The following is a 19530-nucleotide window of genomic DNA, read 5'->3' as shown; positions in this document are numbered from 1 at the left end:
ATTTCTTCCATGTGAAGTGTAGTTTGGATCTTCTTTTGCTGCTGGTTTGGTCAATATTGTTTGGTGAGAGATAAAACCTGCAGCTTCAGAACTTGAGCAAAAAGGGCGTAAACACAAAGCGCGGACCCGGCGAAACATTAGAATCAGCGAGCTGTCGGCTTTCAGTCCCGACCGCATCCCCGTACGAGCCGTCGGGTGAGAAAGGCGACATCTCACTGCTTCTGACCCGTCGGAGGCTCCGTGCTTTGTGTTTACGTCTTTGTGCAGAATCTGTGTTCCTGCTCTCATTTACTGCTTTAGCTGTTTGGTGGTTGTTGAAATTTTGTGAGGTTTAACCTGAGATTCTGGCATTTCGGGCAAAATACATTTATATAAAAAAATGATTCAGGATTTTAATGAATCGATATGACGTTATCCAAGAATCGATTTTAATCGATAATCAAAACCCACCCCTAGTAACTGTGTAATCATGCTTATGTACATCTGGATAATGACACAAACTAGTGTGTGGCGCTTCACTTTTTAAAAAACTAAAAGACAGAAATCAGATTATAGGATATGTGGTGTTGTTTATTTATATTGTGGTACTAATCATTCGTGATATTTAGTACTGTGTGCATACTTTATTAGAAGAGATGAGATAAAAAAAATCTCTTCCTTGCTGGTTCCATCGAACAATAAATGCTCAAGTAACTATGTAACACGTACGTAATCTGTTCAACAACACTGATGGGGAAATCAGCTGTGTTTTGCTGCCCATTTTATTTCGAATAAATTTATTGAACTTGAGGGGGTAGGGACAAATAAGTAAATACTTCTGCCTACTCCTTTTCAAACAAATAATGGAATGATATTTTGTAATGATCGTGAAGGCACATGTTTGAAATGTTTGAAATAAAAATGAACTGAACTGAACTGAATCTGGCGCGAAAACTCGCCGAGATTACCCGACACAGGTATCGAAGCTTCGACACACAGGACACATCACTAATTATCAGGCTTTATTCCAGTTTTTAAAAGAGAGTAAACATTTGGGGAGGGTTTGAGGGTCGACACTCCATACCAGTTGGTGGCGGTAACGCACCATTTTATTGTTTGCAAACCGCCAATAGAATTTAAGAAGAAGAAGCAGAAGAAGAAGAAGAAGAAGCAGGGGAGAAGACGAAGACGAAGGGTTGTGCGTACTGTGCTCTTTGCTGTGTCTTTCCGCCGTTTTTTTTTTAAAAAAAAGGGCACTTTTTGAAGAACCCGCATCAAAGTATTGTGGAGAAGCGTCGTGTTAAATCTAATTGATGAACGGCTTTTTGTCAGGTATGTATTGCAGCTGCGAAGACGAACGTACGTTCTCCTGCTAGGTTACAGCTGGTAGGAAGGTGCGTTCAGTGTCTCTTTGTAATTTTAAGTTTCCATGTCAAACGAGATGAAACAGTTATTTCTGGATGCGCACTTATTTGCTGAGATTAACAATGTGTTTTTGTAAACCACGTGATGATTTAAGTCATTTAATCTTTACAGAACATGTGAGCGAGGCTAAAAGAGCAATATTTTTATGTTTAGTAAACTGACGTTTCTAAATGTTACTGCTTTTATTTCATTAGTTCTGACGAGGACAGCTGAATGATGTTGTTGGTGAGCTTGGATTAAATCATCTCTAAACAAAGAACTTGTCCTCGTGGTGACTGACTTGGGGAGTGGAGGTCAGTGAGCCCATTGTCTCTGCTGGTCCGACTCCAACTACAAAGCCGGCCCGCTCGTCCCCTCCTGAGTCTGAGAGGAGATCCAGAGTAAGTCAGTTATAACTACACTGGTTGCTTAACTTCATCATTTTCTACAGGGTCTCTCTCTCTTAGCTCATTTTGGTTTGATTTCTGCCTTCTGTTTAGCCTCTCTGTTTGTCTGCCTCAGGAACTTAATGTTTTATCATTTGAGTTACACTCTTTGTTTCCCTTCATATGAAGGTGATGTCTGTGGAGTGATCATGACTTCATTAATAATGCTCTGTTTTCCTTTTCCACTTTTCTTTCATATTCTTTCTGACGTCTTTTCTTGTGTAAGCTGCTAACTCTTGTGATGGACATTTCTTTATTTTATGTGTTGATCATATGTTTTGACAATATCACTTTAGTAATATCTATAGTACATTTTGTGCGACTTTGTTCTACATATAGGAAAACATCAAATATGTTATTCCACACACAGATGGGTATTGTGAGTGAGTTGGACTGACACTCCCAGGCACCATGAGACATTAGGCAGATAGTGAGACTCCTTATCTCCAGGGAGGAGGTGTTGAGATGAAAATATTTGAAGTGCCTCAATTCTATGCTGTATATTAACTAAAATGCCATATAACCATATAGTGCAGTATTAAGTGGACATGGTCATGAAAAATAAAGGCATTAGACTACGTGTCCTTGGGGGGTAGAATGCTGTAGACTCTCACCCACGCTTGCCTGTGAAAAAGTAGATAACAGGGGACCATCTTCTAGTGGAGATACATTATAACTCACCTATTGGCGCCTGTCAAGCCTTTGAGTTGCCGAGCAGCTGAATAGGGGAATAATGTTGACGCGCCCGCAGTTCAAAACGTATGTCAAAGTTCCAGATTGCAAGCTTCTTTATTTGTTATCAAATCCTTAAAATCCGTAGAAAAACAGTGATCAAAAAACATTCTAAGCTTGAGCGGTCAGCAAAAGTCGACTTCTCCCATCACCCACTCATTCACAAAAATTCCCTCGGGATGTGAACAGGTGATATAGCAATCACTATTACCGGCACCACGTGACCCAAAGCTACACCTATCCATAACATTCCGGCCCCTAATTATTACATTCTTACAGTAATAATTACACATCCAACACCATAACTCACAACACACACTTCATCACATCACAGACACACTTCATCACATCACAGACACACTTCATCACATCACAGACACCCAGTGAGACAACGTAACATACTCAAAAGTCCACCAAAGTTATTTTCTCATTTCTTCTCTTCTTTTCTTCTGTCTGCACACGGTCAGTCATTCATAGGCCAGAGGTTACCAGCACTTAGCCTAAATATAGTCAGTCTGTGATGTACATCTCATAACATTAAAGTCAATTCAAAGTTAGTTATGTCACTCTGTGTCAAAAATGTCATCGTCATGGGTCAGAGGCCTCCTGAAGAAGGCATATCTTTGTGACGGGTCTGCACACATGGCTGGTTGGGGTCTTAATCCAGACCTGACGCACAAGCCCCTTTTCATCTGGTGCAGCTCCGGTGACTCTCCCAATGATCCATGAACCACGAGGTGCAGAATCATCCACTATAAGGACCACATCTCCAGGAACAAAGTTGCATTTAATCCTTCCCCATTTCTGGCGCTGCTGAAGTTGTGGCAAGTACTCTTTAGTCCATCTGTTCCAAAACAGGTCAGATATATATTGAACTTGCTTCCATCGTTTACGTGCGTAGAACAGGCGGAACAGGCCAGGTGGTAATGACGGGTTGGACTTGAGAAGGAGATGGTTTGGTGTTAATGCTTCCAAATAATTTGGATCAGTGGATTCCAGCGTAATGGGTCTACTGTTGAGGATTGACTCCACTTCACAAAGAGCAGTTTGGAGCCCTTCCTCGTCCAATGTCTTGAACCTCAAAATCCAACCCATCACCCTGATGAGACGAGTCCAGTATGAGGCACGATGGATTAAAAGGGTCAGAGGATGATCATCATCGTGTGCTTGTAAGACCTCGATGGCAGCAGACACCTTAACTTCAGGATCTTCATGTGGAAGTTCTTGCAAGTTTTCTGGGTTCACAGGCCAATTGTTCTCTGGCTGTGTAAGAAATGCAGGACCAGATATCCATTCAGTGTCACGTAAAAAGGTCTCTGCCTTCATACCTCTGGAGGCAAGGTCCGCAGGGTTATGTGTGGTGTTCACATACCTCCATTGGGAGGCACTAGAAGCCTTGAGGATTTCTGACACTCTGTTCGCCACAAAAACACGGAACCTGGAAGTCTCATTGTTTATATATTTCAACACTGCGGTGCTGTCCGTCCAAAAGACAGTTTAGGAGAGGTAGTCTCAACTCCCTCCTCCACATTCTATCCATGCAAACTGCTACCACTGCTGCCGTCAATTCCATGCGAGGGATTGTGACTGGTTTTAAAGGTGCCACCCTGGATTTTCCCATTATGAAGGAACTGTGCATCTGTGAGCGACTGTTGTACAGCAACAGGTAGGTAACGGCCCCATAGCCCTTCTCACTCACTCGCATCTGCAAAGTGGTGCAACTGAGCAGTGGTCGTCTGTCCAAAATCAGAAGGTTTTAAACATCGTCCCGTGCTGATGTTGTTCAACAGATGCAATTCTTCTACCCAGCTTTTCCACTCTTGAGCAACTGCTGATGGTATAGCATCATCCCATCCTATCCCCCTCTGGCACAGATCTTGAAGGATTCTCTTGGCTGTGAAGATAACAGGAGCAAGGAACCCCAGAGGGTCATAGAAGGAGCTTACTGTGGATAGGATCGCTCTCCCAGTCAATGGTCTGTTTGGGATGGATATGCAGAACTTATATGCATCTGACTGCAGGCACCACTTCACTCCCAATGCCCGCTCAATAGGTAAAAGGTCACAATCCAGGTCTAGGTCCTTAACTTCATTTGCTCTTTCCTCCTCAGGTATAACTGCCAAAACGCTGCGGCTATTGCTGATCCACTTTGTTAAGTGGAAACCACCCTTGGTGCAAATGTCTCTGAGGTCTGAGTAAAGATTGATGGCTTCTTCTTCAGAGCATATTGAAGCAAGGCAGTCATCCACATAAAAACTATACAGAATGGTGTCAGTCACCTGCTGGCTGAAGTATGCTTTGTTGTCCTCTGCGCATTTCCGCAGGGCGTAGTTAGCACAGCTCAGAGAGGACGTTGCCCCAAACAAATGAACACCCATCCTGTACTCCTGCATGCTCTGATTGTAATCACCACCGGGCCACCAAAGAAACCTCAAAAGGTCAGCATCTTCCTCTGGCACATGCACCTGGTGAAACATAGCCTCGATGTCAGACATCAAAACAATAGGCTCTTTTCTGAACCTCGTCAGTACGCCAACCAAACAGTTTGTTAAGTCAGGACCACTCAGGAGCTGCGCATTAAGAGAGACACCCTGGAATGATGCTGCACAGTCAAAGACGACCCGCATCTTCCCCTTGGTAGGATGGTAAACCCCATGGTGAGGGATATACCAAAGCTTCCAATCACTGCGCTCTAATTCTGCGACTGGCACTCTCTTTGCATATCCTTTAGATATGAGATCTGTCATGAAGGCAGTGTAGTCTTTGTGAAAGTCTTTATCTCTGATTAACCTTTTCTTCAAACCTAAGGCTCGTTGCTCAGCGATTGCACGGTTGTCAGGCATTCTTATGTCTCGGTCTTTCAGTGGCAGGGCAATGCTGTAGTGCCAATCCCCCAAAGTCACCGACTTGCTGGCCAATTCCAGGAACTTCAAGTCTTCCTTTGACAGCCCCATCTGTTCATCATCGCTGCTCTCTGGAAAGTCCATCTTGAACTGCTGTTTCCATAGCTTGTCCAGGTTGACAGCAGAAACTCTGTTGGCAGTAACTGTTGCCAAACATCCTGGCCTTCCACAGCATTCTCGATTAAGTGGCCCATTCACTGTCCAGCCAAGCACAGTCCTAATGGCAAAAGGTCCATCACCTACACTCCGGATGACCTCCAAAGGTTCTAGAGCTCTGGGCATATTCATGCCAATCAAAAGCTCCACATTGGCCTTAATTTCTGGCAAATGAACATGCTTCAAATGTGGCCAGTCATCCAGGTCCTGTTGATTTGGGATGTTACCAATATCTACAGGCATTTTATGCTGAGTGAAGAGGTTAGGCATATCACAGTACATGTCACTGTCCAATCCAGCAACTTCAAGTTCAGGTACAATGAAACTGTCCACCACTTTCTCCTGTCCCATGGTGCGCAGGAGAATCTTTGTCCTCCTCCCAGAAAAATTCAGCTTGTCCATAAGACCCACTGTACAAAAGGATGCTGAACTCCCTTGGTCCAGAAAGGCATACGTTTCCACTATTCTTTGACCTCTCTTTGATTTTACTTTAACTGGCACAATGGCAAGCTTACAGTCCTGTTCACCGGCCCCAGTAAGACCACTAGTCTGGATCGTAACAGGAATGTTATCTGCCTCATTATTAGGTTTGACTTCATTCTTCTCTTTGTGGTGGATATGGAGTATACTTGCATGTCAGAGACCACAGATTTTACATGAAAGGCGTTTTCTGCATTCTTTGTTTATGTGCCCAGTATACAAACAGCCAAAACAGATGCTATTCTTTTTAAGAAAAGAAATCTTCTTATTATGAGGTTTCTTATCAAGCAGAGCACATGACTCCAGTGTGTGTCTGCCTTTGCAGAAAAAAACAAGCCTTCACAGTGCTGTGACGATCTTGAGCCCCTGTCTGATTCTGTCTCTCAACATCAGAGACTGTTGTGGCAAAGCTACTTCCTTTAGCTCTTAGATGTGGAGAACGTTTCCCTCCATTGCTGCCCTTGGCTGTTAGATGTGTTGCTGGAATGTCACATAGATTTCCAAAGACAGGATCTGTTGCAATTTTAACTTGACGCTCAAGGAAGGAAACAATGTCAATGAATGCGGCTCTGCGATGTTGCCTCTCCTGAATGTCACATGGTACTGTTCGCCATTTGTCTTTTAACTTATATGGCAGTCTTCTAATCACAGCAAGCATATTGGCAGGTGTATTTAATTCAGAGAGATCATTAATCTCTTCCATTGCATTGCAGCATCCACGTAAGAACAAACAATATGCCTGAAGAGCTTTTCCATCTTCCGATCTAATCAGTGACCATGAGTGAACTTTGTTCAAACAAGCAGATGCAATCACATGTCCATTCCCAAAGTGCTCATACAGCAGAGTCTTTGCCTTTACATATCCAGCACTTCCAGACATATGTTGACAGCTTTTAACAAGTTCATTGGGCTGCCCCTTGGTGTACTTTGCAAGATAATGCAGGCAGTCGCCAGCATCGCCAGTCTTTGCTTCTATGACCTGTTCAAACGAGCGCATAAAAGCCTGAAAATGTAAAGGGTCACCATCAAAGGTTTGAATCTCCCTTTTGGGCAGTGAAGAAAGACTTTGCTGATGGACCAACATACAAGTTAATTCATTTTGTTTTTCCATAATGGACAACAGATTTTCATTGGCTACTGGATGAGCAGCTTGTGGCTTAGGCAAAGGTGGAATTGATCCAAAAGCGTCAGAAGGCCCATAAGAGCTGGTGCAGGCCTTTCCCTTTTCATATTCTGTTGCACTGTTTTTACTTGAAGCTCTGCATTCCCAGTGATTGCATTTCCTTTTGTAAGCGTCTGTGGAACAAAAGTCTCTGCATCCGCATTAAGAATTTCAAGGCCGTTTTCCCTTTGTTTTAAAATATGATTCCATTCCATTAGATTTCCGTGAAGTGACGCTCCGCATAGTGGATCCAGTTCTTAGCACGTTCACCTTTGCAACAGTTGCAGCTATATCTGCTTCAAGCTGAAGTTGTTCTTTCTCCTCAGTTCCTCTTGTTCTTCAAGAGAGTGTTTTTCTTTCAGCACATGTTGATGTGCGAGCAAGGCGGCCATTTCAGCTTCTGCCCTGAGACGTGCAGATGAAGTAGATGATACTCTTGAGCTTGACCTACTGCCTTTATTTGACACACTGTCGGATGGCGACACTTTATCATTAACATCATTCTGGGGATTAAGAGATGATTGAGGTTCTTTTCAGAATAGAATAGAATAGCCTTTATTGTCATTATACAGAGTACAACAAAATTGGAGTGCCACTCCCTTGGTGCAAGTTTCAATAATAAATATAAATGTAAAATATAAAAAGTACGAAAAAAAAAACAATCGTAAGTACTCAAACAATAGTATGTACAATATATACAGGATAGCAGCATTAATATAATGACAGCATGAATAGCAGCATAATATAATGACAGTGACTGTATGGAATAGCTATGGTTCAATTGTTTTTGTGCTTATTTACTACGGTGATAGCTCTGGGAAAGAAGCTATCCCTGAATCTGTTTGTCCTGGTTTTATGTGACCTGTACCGTCGGCCTGACGGTAATAGTTCAAACAGTTGGTTGCTGGGGTGAGAGTGGTCCTTGATGATATTGCCAGCTCTGCTGAGGTACCGAGAGTTTGCAGTGACCTCCAGGCTGGGCAGAGAGCAGCCAGTGATGTTCTGGGCTGTGTTGATGACCCTCTGCAGTACTTTCCTGTCCGCAGCTGAGCATCCTGCATACCATGATGTTATGCCGTACGTTAGGACGCTCTCTATGGTGGCTCTGTAAAATGTCACCAGCAGCCTCTCCTCCAGGTTGTTCCTCCTGAGCACTTTCAGATAGTGGAGACGCTGCTGGGCCTTTTTAACCACCGCTGTGGTATTTGCAGTCCAGGAGAGGTCATCAGAGATGTGCACGCCCAGAAACCTCATGGAGTGTACCCTCTCCACACAGTTCCCGTGGATGTAGAGTGGGGCCGGGTCTGCTCTGTCCTTCCTGAAGTCCAAGATAAGTTCTTTAGTTTTCGTGGTGTTCAGTTGGAGGTTGTTAACTGAACACCACTTAGTCAGTCTGTTGACCTCATCTCTGTAGTCCGACTCATCCCCCCTTGAGATGAGTCCAAGCACAGTGGTGTCATCCGCGAACTTTATGATGGTGTTTGAGAGATGGGTAGGGGAGCAGTCGGATGTGTAGAGCATAAACAAGAGGGGACTCAAAACACATCCTTGTGGAGACCCGGTGCTGAGTGTGATGGTGCTGGTGGGGGCCGAGTCTGACAGACTGTGGTCTATTTGTCAGGAAGTCCTTGATCCAGAGGCAGATGGGGGTGGAGAGTCCCAGGTGAGACAGTTTCTGGACCAGGATCTCCGGGATGATATGATTGAATGCTGAGCTGAAGTCCAGGAAGAGCATTCTCACATAGCTTCCTTGGTGCGCCAGGTGACTCAGCGCAGTGTGGAGCGCTATGGTGATAGCGTCCTCGGTGGATCGATTTGTCCTCTAGGCAAATTGGTGGGGGTCCAGAGTGGGAGGCAGACTGGCCCTGATGTGCTGACAGACCAGTCTCTCAAAGCACTTCATCACTACAGGCGTAAGTGTAACAGGCCTGTAGTCATTTGGGCTGGCCACAGCTGTCTTCTTGGCGATGGGGATGATGGTGGAGGTTTTGAGGCAGGGCGGGATGGTGTTTGATGACAAGGAAAGGTTGAAGATTTTAGTGAAGACTCCGGTCAGTTCGTCAGCACATGCTCTGAGAACCTTTCCATGTATTCCATCAGGACCTGCCGCCTTCCTGGGATTCACTGACCTTAGAACACACCTCACTTGATGCTCCCTGAGTGTTAGTGTGCCAGTGCTGGGGGCGGGTGGAAGTGGTGTGGCAGCTGGGGGCCTGGTCGTCTCAAAGCGGGCGAAGAAACGGTTTAGATCCTCAGCCAGCGAGGCATCAGTCCTAGATGTCGCCTGGTTATTGCTTCTGTAGTTGGTAATGTGATTGATCCCCTGCCACATTTTTCTGGGGTCGTTGTCAGCAAAGTGATCTTCAATCCTCCTCCTATAGGCAGCCTTAGCTTTTCTGATTCCTCTACTCCTGTCTGCCCTGGCCGCCCTATATGCAGCCCTGTCCCCTGACTTGAAGGCAGTGTTGCGGCTTTTTAGGAGGGATTGCACTTTGCTATTCATCCAGGGTTTTTGATTTGGAAACACCCTGACCCTTTTGTTGACGGTGACATTGTCAACACAGTTCCTGATGTACGAGAGTACAGTGTCCGTGTACTCCTGGAGGTTGTGGCTGCAGAATAAATCCCATACAGTTGTTGAGAAGCAGTCCTGCAGTTGAGAAAGGGCTCCTTCAGGCCAGGTTTTTATTGTCTTTGTCTGGGGCTTTATTTTTCTCAGCAGGGGGGTGTAGGTGGGGGTGAGGGACATGCAGAGGTGGTCAGATCCAGCCAGGTGGGGGAGGGGTGTCGCTCTGAAAGCATGCCTGATGTTTGAATAGAGATTGAAAATGTGACGTCATTCAGGGGTAAAACCGTAAAGAATTCTGGGAACTCGTGGCAAGAGGTACTAGCGCACGCAGGCTTTCAATTGAAATCGGTTATACAGCGATAAAAAGAAACACAAAAAATGGCAAGAAGCTGTTGTATTATTAACTGCAATAGCCGGTCGCATGACAGCCACGGGAAGCCGACGGGTAAAGAGATCGGTTTTTATCGGATTACGTCGTTGAAGAGAAATTGTTCGAGCCATGTTTCCGAAGTAACAAAGAGGCGACTGGATTACAGCCATTCAAAGACCAAATATAACGTCCCAGAACACTCCAGCTCACAGGTTAGTCTGCTCCAAGCATTTCCACAAAGGTCAGTCTGCTGTTGTAGTTAATGCGTCATTTTTCTTAACATAATTAGTGATATAGGTTACAAGCAAGTCTGGCGCTGAACAGAAATTATCGCGCTATGCTCCTTTGTTTATTGTGCATAAATAGTGAATTGTCCTGACACAATATTGCGTTTCGCTTCTGTTATTACCATGGTACATTGACAAAAACATATACTTTTATTCACAGGATAAAACAGTTGTTTTGTATCACTAATTGCCCAGTACGATTACAGCATACAATATTTGTCACTGCTACATTTCTGTGATGCGTACCAGAAATTATTTCCACTACTAATTAATTATTGTTGAGCTCAAAGGTCCTATTAATAAACTGTTAACGAATGTGTATTTATGACGACGATTTGTAAGACTGGTAAACTTATGATACGTACGATGGTCTTTCGTTCTACACGGTGCATTTCAAGGTCCTGCACCCATCTGTCGGTAAACTGTACCTGGGCTTGTTGCAGTGACCTGAAGTTACCGTATTTTCACGACCATAAGGCGCACTTAAAAGTCTTAGATTTTCTTCAAAAAGTGCGGCGCGCCCTATAGCGCGGTGCGCCCTATGTGTTGTAAGGAGGACGTAGTAGAGAACACCATGAGAACGCTAAAGGGTGAAGTGTGGGCGTTGATCGTATATACCGGGACAATCGCACATACCTGTATAAAAGAACAGGTATGTGCATTATGCAGGACATCGTTGTTTTAACAACCCTGAAAATGGCAAAGAGACACGCTTACGAAGCACAGTTTAAACTGAAGGCAATCAGCTACGCGGAGGAACATGGAAATCGAGCAGCGGCGAGAGAATTTAAGATTAACGAATCGATGGTTCGCAAATGGAGGAAGCTGGAAAACGAGCTCCGGCAGGTCAAGAAAACGCAGCTGAGTTTCCGCGGACATAAGGCGAGGTGGCCCGAGTTGGAGGAAAGACTCGAGCGGTGGATCATCGAGCAAAGAGCGAGCGGGAGAAGCGTTTCGACGGTCACCATTCGGCTAAAAGCAGTTTCACTAGCTGAAGAGATGAACATTGAACATTTCCAAGGAGGTCCGTCTTGGTGCTTTCGTTTTATGAAACGGTGCCATTTTTCCATCCGGACCAGGACTACGGTAGCGCAGCAACTTCCAGCGGATTATAAGGAAAAGCTGGCCATCTTCCGCTCCTACTGCAGCAAACACATCGGCGACAAAAACATCCAGCCCAGCCACATCACAAACATGGACGAGGTCCCGCTCACTTTTGACATCCCGGTGAGTCACACTGTGGAGAAGAAGGGGACCAGCACGGTAGCGATACGCACAACGGGTATGAAAAGTCTTCTTTTACTGTTGTGCTTGGCTGCCATGCTAATGGACAGAAACTGCCGCCTATGGTGATTTTTAAGCGAAAGACTTTGCCTAAAGAGAAGTTTCCAGCAGGAATCATCATTAAGGCAAATGAAAAGGGCTGGATGGATGAGGAAATGATGAAAGACTGGCTGAGGGAGGTGTATGTAAGGAGACCAGGTGGTTTTTTCCACGCAGTTTCACTAAGAGTGGAAGGCGGCGCCGGGCGAGTTACGCCACAATTTGCCAATGGATTGTAGATGCTTGGGCTAACATGTCTGCTGGCACTGTTGTTCGAGCTTTCGCAAAAGCCGGCATCGTTTCCGAGGAGCCGCACGGCACGGAAAGTGACTCTGACAGTGAAGACAGTGAACCTGGCATGTTTGATGGAGATTTAGCGCAGCAGTTCAATTCAGACACAGAGGATGAGGACTTCGATGGGTTTGATTGATGATAAAAATGTGAGTACCAAACTCAGTTTTGCTCCTGCTTTATTTTTAAATACGCACACTTGTATGCTTGTGTGTTGTTGATGATGACGATTACCGGCAATAGAAATGTGAGTAAGGTACCGAATTCAGGTTTGCTCCCGCTTTATTTTTAAATACGCATACGGTACTTGTATGCGCCCTATGGTCCAGTGCGCCTTATGTGTGTGTTAAATACAGTAAGGGCACACATAACTGAGACTGCGCCTTTTAGCACAGTGCGCCTTATGGTCGTGAAAATACGGTACTAAACTTCACGAGTGTATGCACTCACTCCAAGAACCGTATAATTATAAATATGAGCATGGTGAAAGTTGGGCAGCATGCTAACGTATTTTGTCCCTCTGTGTGCTCGTAAGGGTCTAACCCTTTCACTGGTTTGATTTTTTTCCTCGTATCTTTTCTTTGACTTTTCATCAAGTCTGTCTTTGTACGGACCGGGATTGTTCTCCTTCGTTTTGTACATACCTTTTTGGGGGGCAAAGAAAAAGCAAGAATTTATTGGAACCGAAGAATGAACGTTTTGCGGTGCTGCAAATGCTTGCATTTGATGCGGTACTTGGATTGTTTTGCAATGCGCGAAAGTCACGTGGTCTGTCAATCTCTATAGACATGGTCCAAAGTGGGTTCTCCTCTCGTAGGAAAGTCCACAAACTGGGCAAATTTAGGAAGCACAGTCTTTAGGCACGCTTTGTTAAAGTCGCCGGCGACAATAAAAACCCCATCGGGGTGGGCAAGCTGTTGTTTGTTTATGGTGTAGAGCAAGAGGCAAAGAGCCGTGCTAACGTTAGCATCCGGCGGTATATAAACAGCTATCACAATGACTACTCTAAACTCCCTCGGGATGTAAAAAGGTCTGTACGAGACTGCCAGAACCTCCAAATCAGGAGAGCAGTGTGTGTGAATGATCCTGCTGTTACAACACCACTCGTTATGCACGTAAACACATAGCCCCCCTCCTCTGCTTTTACCTGAGTTGCTGTTTCTGTCATGCCGGTGTAGCGTGCGGCCTGCTAACTCGACTGCAGCGTCGGGAATCAGCGGGTGAAGCCACGTCTCCGTAATAAGAATAATGCTGCAGTTACGTGCAAAGCTCGTGGTGGCTATCTGTAGCTCCAATTTGTGGGTGATGGATCTGGCGTTCGATAGGAAAAGGCTCGGAAGTGCTGGCCGGTGTGGATGTTTGCGTAGCCTAGCGTCTGAGCCCGACCGGCATCCCCTCTTCTTTCTTTCCCTCCGTCGCCTTCTACGCTTGCTGGGCGGGCAGACCATCCACGGTGACCCCGGCGGTCTCGCTATCTCCTCCAGGATGTTTTGTGTTCGCTGATAGTCGCCAGAAACAGACAAACTATATTTAAAACCTAGGTCAATTAGGTTCTGGCGACTGTAAGAGATGGCGGCGTTGCAAACATTAAAAAATATCCACATTAAAAGTAAAAATGAGCACCAAACTGGAGAGCTGCACCCGTGCGCGCCGCCATCTTGATTTTCCAATGTGTTCTCGCACCTCCACTTCTCCTCCCAGGGAAGTTTCCTGTGACTGTGCTTTGTCAGATGATGGCCTCCCCGAACGTTTCAGAAAGCCATATCTTAACATCCTCCATAAACCCTTTATTGTATTTAGCGATGCTTGAGAACCATGTATTTTGTTTATCTTTCTCATCAAATGAGATTAGAGAAAGTAAAGATTCATGCAATGCACTGGCATCCTTAAACAGATGTGTTAACTCATCAAACTGTTTTTTGACTTGTGAATGATTTTTATCACCTTTCATTACCTCTTTAAGTGCCATAATAACACTTTTTATTTTGTTTACATGCCTTTTCCGATCTGTTTGGATGGTTTCAATTTTGTTTGCAAGAGCTTTCTCAGTGAGGGAAATTAATCTTTTATCCTTTTCAGTTTTTCCAACAACAGATGCAGCCTGCGATCCAGTCATTTTAAGCATTCAACATAAGCAGCATGCCAAAATCCAAAACAAAGGCAACAGCGATTCCTTCAAACTCAGTTGAATGCCTGCAGAGCCACAGCACACACACACACACCAAATCCAACAGCAAACGTAGCGGTGGGCGTGTCACGAAAACATCTTCGTATGGTCAGAATCCAAACTGCGTTCAAACAAACAACACGCAGCACAATAACACAGTTTACATACCACCGTCGTCTTCTCCTTATCTGTCAGACTAGCCGATTTTATGGGTGTAGTGGCGATGGCGTGTGGGCTCGCGTCGGCGTTTATTCAGCGCTGATTGCGGGAGGCTCCATTGCCGTCGCACGTTTTTGCTGACAAATATTGGCGACTGTCAAGCCTTTGAGTTGCCGAGCAGCTGAATAGGGGAATAATGTTGACGCGCCCGCAGTTCAAAACGTATGTCAAAGTTCCAGATTAAAAACTTCTTTGTTTGTTATCAAATCCTTAAAATCTGTAGAAAAACAGTGATCAAAAAAACATTCTAAGCTTGAGCGGTCAGCAATGGTCGACTTCCTCCATCACCCACTCATTCACAAAAATTCCCTCGGGATGTGAACAGGTGATATAGCAATCACTATTACTATTACCGGCACCACGTGACCCAAAGCTACACCTATCCACAACATCACCTGTGCATTATAATAAAAGGTTGTGGAGTATACCAGGCCCAAGCGCACACACACACACGCAGATCCGTATTGCCAAGGACCACATTTATTGATATTTACACAGCAGACAATAGTGTGACGCATGCACCAGTTTATTGTATTTCCAGACTTGCTTTCGGCACAATTTACAGTGCACGCTACTCTGTTTTTTGTCAGACTTGAAATAGCCGAAATACCTTCACACTACGGAACTTCTATGGCTCTTCCGTTCGACAATCTCTCCGGCATTGGAACCATCATCTGTTTTCTCTTCGGTCACGCTCGGTTGACTTTTCTAGTTGGCACACTCATTTCCTCCATTACGCGCTGGCTCCATTACCCGCTGGCTGCTTCCCAAACAAACACACGTGCGGCTTGGCACGTGTGCTGTAAGTAACAAGTCACGCGACGTGACGCTGCGGCTGTGATTGGTTCGGCTCTGTGCTACTTAATTTGGATTGGCTGACCTTTTTTTTTTTTTTTTAAGAGGACAAGAGCGGCGAGGTCTATCGCGATAGCTTAATTTCTCTATCGAGTAAAAGTTATATCGCGATACATATCGTTATCGTTCTATCGCCCAGCTCTAAGTCAACGTCCCCGACTCGCCGTGTGACCACAAAGGGTCCTTGCCACTTGGCGAGCAACTTCGAGCTGGAAGAAGGGAGTAATACAAGCACTTTGTCTCCCGGTGAAAATTGCCTAAGTCTAGCCCCTCTGTCATACAGGCGTTGCTGACGCTGCTGAGCCTGGAGCAAATTCTCCCGTGACAACCTCCCCAAAGTGTGGAGTTTTGCTCTCAGGTCTAACACGTACTGAATCTCATTCTTGGCGGGGCTCGGACCGTCCTCCCAGCTTTCTTTAATCAGGTCGAGCACCCCACGTGGCCTCCTGCCGAACAGCAGTTCAAAGGGAGAAAATCCCGTAGAGGCCTGGGGCACCTCCCGCACTGCGAATAACAGAGGGTCTAGCCAGTGATCCCAATTGCGTTCATCCTCGTTAATGAACTTACGAATCATGGACTTTAAGGTCTTATTCAGCCGCTCCACCAGCCCGTCCTTCTGAGGGTGGTAGACGCTGGTCCGAATAGATTTAATGCCCAGTAATTCGTATAGTTCCCGCAGTGTACGAGACATAAACGACGTGCCCTGGTCAGTCAGTATCTCTTTCGGGATTCCGACTCGGGAGATGACCTGAAACAGTGCCTGCGCCACACTCTTTGCAGAGATGGTGCGCAGCGGGACTGCTTCCGGGTACCGCGTTGCATAATCCACCAGGACTAACACAAAGCGGTAGCCGCGTGCACTCCGGTGAAACGGCCCGATGAGGTCCATGCCAATGCGCTCGAACGGGACCTCTATGAGTGGAAGCGAACGCAAAGGCGCTTTTGGTATGGCCGGCAGATTAACAAGTTGGCAGTCCGGGCAGGACGCGCACCAGCGGCGCACATCCGCTCGGATGCCCGGCCAATAAAATCGGGCCGTTATTCACTCCAGAGTTTTTTCGTATCCCATATGCCCTGCCATGGGGTTATAATGAGCCGCCTGGAAAATCGTTTCCCGGCGGCCCTGCGGCACCAACAGCTGGGTGTGCATCACCTCCGTGCGAGCGTCACGACTCACTCGGTATAACCTATCTTTCGACAAAATGAAGCGTGGGTAGGTCCGCACGGCTTCAGGGCGCACCACGTGACCATCAATCTCAATCACTTGGTCAAAGGCTGAGCGTAGGGTATCGTCACGAGACTGCTCCAGTGGGAAATCACCCGTGGGGGGAACTTCCGGAGCCGGCGGGACTACCTGTGAAGGACTCGCCGTCTCCCCCTCCCCAGAGTCAGTGTCGGACAACCCCGCGTCACCACTGAGCGCCGCGCAGACACTACATGCTACTAGCGGTCGTGACCGCACCCCCGCGTACTGTCCCAACAGATGACAAAACCCCGGCCAATTTGTGCCCAGAATTAGGGGATGCGACAGGCGCGGGCTAACCGCAGCCGTTATTCTATGCGTTTTACCCTTATACTTCAATAACAGCGGCACTATGGGATACCTGTGAACATCACCATGCACACACCTCACCTCCACCCATTCTGCCTCCAGCAATGCCCCGGGGCGAACCAAACTTTGGTGCACGAGGGTCTGCGTGCAGCCTGTGTCCACCAAAGCATGGCGTATACCCCCTCGAGTCCTTACCGGAATGCTGTATGTCCCTCCCGGACCGGGAGAGGGCGCTGGAGCACCGGCAACGCGGAACACCTGCCCCACCTCCATCAGAGGACAGTCCCTCCTCAGGTGTCCCGGCTGTCCGCACTTCCAGCACTCCTGCCCCGGCGTCTGTGCTGCTCTCCGTGGCTCAGGGGCAGCGCTGCTTAGGTCCGGTCCCTGGGAAGGCACAAACGCAGCAAAAGGATTAGTAGGGCTCAACGCCAGCGTCCGCTCTGCCTGCCCTGGCACAGGCATCCGGCGCCTCGGTGCCGGCACCGGGGCTTGTCTGTTCGGCCTCCGGCCGCTGTCCCGGGGCTCCCCCGCTCTAGCGGCAAGGTGGTCCTCCGCCAACGTCACCGCCACCTCCAGACTCGCGGGACGGTGGCACCTGACCCATCTCGCCGTCTCTGCAGGCAGCCCCTCCACAAACTGCTCCAGCACCACTTTGCCCACCAGCAGCGTCTCGCCTTCTGACGATCCCGGCTGCAGCCAGCCTACGGCCGCGTCATGCAGCTTCCGGGCCCAAGCAAACGGCCGATCCGCCACGGCCAGCCAACAGGCCCGGAATCGCCGGCGATGATCTTCAGCGGTGAGCCCCAACCTGTCCACCACCGCCCGGCTCACGTCCTGGAAGCTGCCCCTCGAAGCCGGCGGCAGACCCAGGGCCGCCGTCCGAGCCTCCCCTGACAACAGAGGCAGCAAACGCGGAGCCCACTCTGCCTGCGGCCACTGGCAGGCCTCCGCCGTGGCATGAAAAGTCTCCAGAAAAACCTGGGGGTCGTCCCCGTCCCCCATCCGGGGCACCGCCACCGACAGCGGTGGGGGCTTCGGCGGGTCGTGCCTGGTCGTGGCTCATCTTTGCCATCTCCGCCAGCATCTGCGCCAAATACTGCAAAGGCTGGGCGGGCGGCGCAGCCTGCGGGTCGGACATCCCCACACCGGCAGGCTCCTGGGTTTCGGCACCACTTGTGGAGTATACCAGGCCCAAGCACACACACACGCAGATCCGTATTGCCAAGAACCACATTTATTGATATTTACACAGCAGACAATATGACGCACAGACTGACAGCTCTCGATCCCAGCTGATGTGTGTCTCTTTTCCCTTAGCGCTCCTGCACTCCTCTCCGCCTCACTATATAAAGGGAAGGAAAACCACCATCAGTCCAAAATCGCCATCAGCTGTTCTTACCAGCACCGCCCCGTCGAGCTCACTGCACCACTCCTCCCCTGCAGCCGCGCCCCGGACCACACCTCCACCACAAAGGTGTTGATTGCAGCTGACAGTGTCTGCAGACTTTGATAACTGTGTGTCACCCTCGTGGTTAATCAGAGGGAAATCTGAGTCAGTGTGGATTTGGTTGTACAGCTCTCACACATACAACCTGAACTGCACATTGTAAGTGTGATGTTCTTCAAATTTGAACAAAGTAAAAACTAAAAAACTTTGAAGTCACACAAGCCAAAATTTTATTCACAATCTTGAACTTTTACTACTTTTATCCCCAAAATGAGCTCACTTCGAATGTTTACCACAGCATAGCGTCCCCAGGCACCTGAGACGTTTGGCAGATGGTGAAACTGTTTATCTTTGTGAGGTAAGAGGGGGCACTTGTGGATGAGCTGAAGGTATAGACCTGATGTCACTGTTTGGGTTCTTTGTCATTACAGGAGAAAGAAGTGAAAGCAGGCCGAAACCTCAGCACATGGATGACATCAACCAAAAACATCCAGCACCAGAAAGTAAAGATGAGCCAGCGGCGATCCCTGTGGAAAAGACTTTTCCTGCTATGAAGCAGCCCAGAAGACGCAAGCGCGCCAACGGGGAGGAGAGAAGCTTGAGCTGTGACCAGTGTGGAAAGACCTTTACTCTGATTGGTAGCTTAAAATCACATCAGCTGATCCACACCGGTGTGAAACCATTCAGCTGTGATCAGTGTGGAAAGACCTTTACTCTAAGATGCAACTTAAAATCACATCAGCTGATCCACACCGGTGTGAAACCATTCAGCTGTGATCAGTGTGGAAAGTCTTTTACTCAGATTGGTCACTTAAAAGCACATCAGCTGATCCACACAGGGGTGAAACCATTCAGCTGTGATCAATGTGGGAAGACCTTTACTCATAGATGGAGCTTAAAATTACATCAGGTCATCCACACTGAAGTTAAAGCTTTCAGCTGTGATCTGTGTGGAAAGTCTTTTACTCAGATTGGTCACTTAAAATCACATCAGCTGATCCACACAGGGGTGAAACCATTCAGCTGTGATCAATGTGGGAAGACCTTTACTCATAGAGCCAGCTTAAAAAGACATCAGCTGATCCACACCGGTGTGAAACCATTCAGCTGTGATCAGTGTGGAAAGTCTTTTACTCTAAAAACTCACTTTAACAGACATTATATGATCCATGTTGGAGGTAAATCATT

General features: G+C 47.1%; 1 long non-coding RNA gene across 2 annotated transcripts; it reads left to right on the top strand.

The window, feature by feature from the left end:
- The first annotated feature begins 964 nt into the window (after nt 1-964).
- On the top strand, nt 965-19243 carry LOC308386375. Of its 2 annotated transcripts, XR_013969784.1 has the most exons (5): nt 972-1311; nt 1599-1784; nt 18213-18501; nt 18641-18700; nt 18774-19243. It is a non-coding gene; the product is annotated as an uncharacterized lncRNA (long non-coding RNA). The 2 variants fall into 2 exon arrangements; XR_013969783.1 differs by having other exon boundaries at nt 965-1311; nt 18213-18700.
- The last annotated feature ends 287 nt before the right edge of the window (nt 19244-19530 follow it).

Source organism: Rhamphochromis sp. 'chilingali' (genome assembly GCF_963969265.1).
Source record: "Rhamphochromis sp. 'chilingali' genome assembly, chromosome: 18".
Classification (NCBI taxonomy): domain Eukaryota; kingdom Metazoa; phylum Chordata; class Actinopteri; order Cichliformes; family Cichlidae; genus Rhamphochromis; species Rhamphochromis sp. 'chilingali'.
The sequence above is the reverse complement of the archived record's forward strand: the minus strand, read 5'-3'. Positions and strand labels throughout refer to the sequence as shown.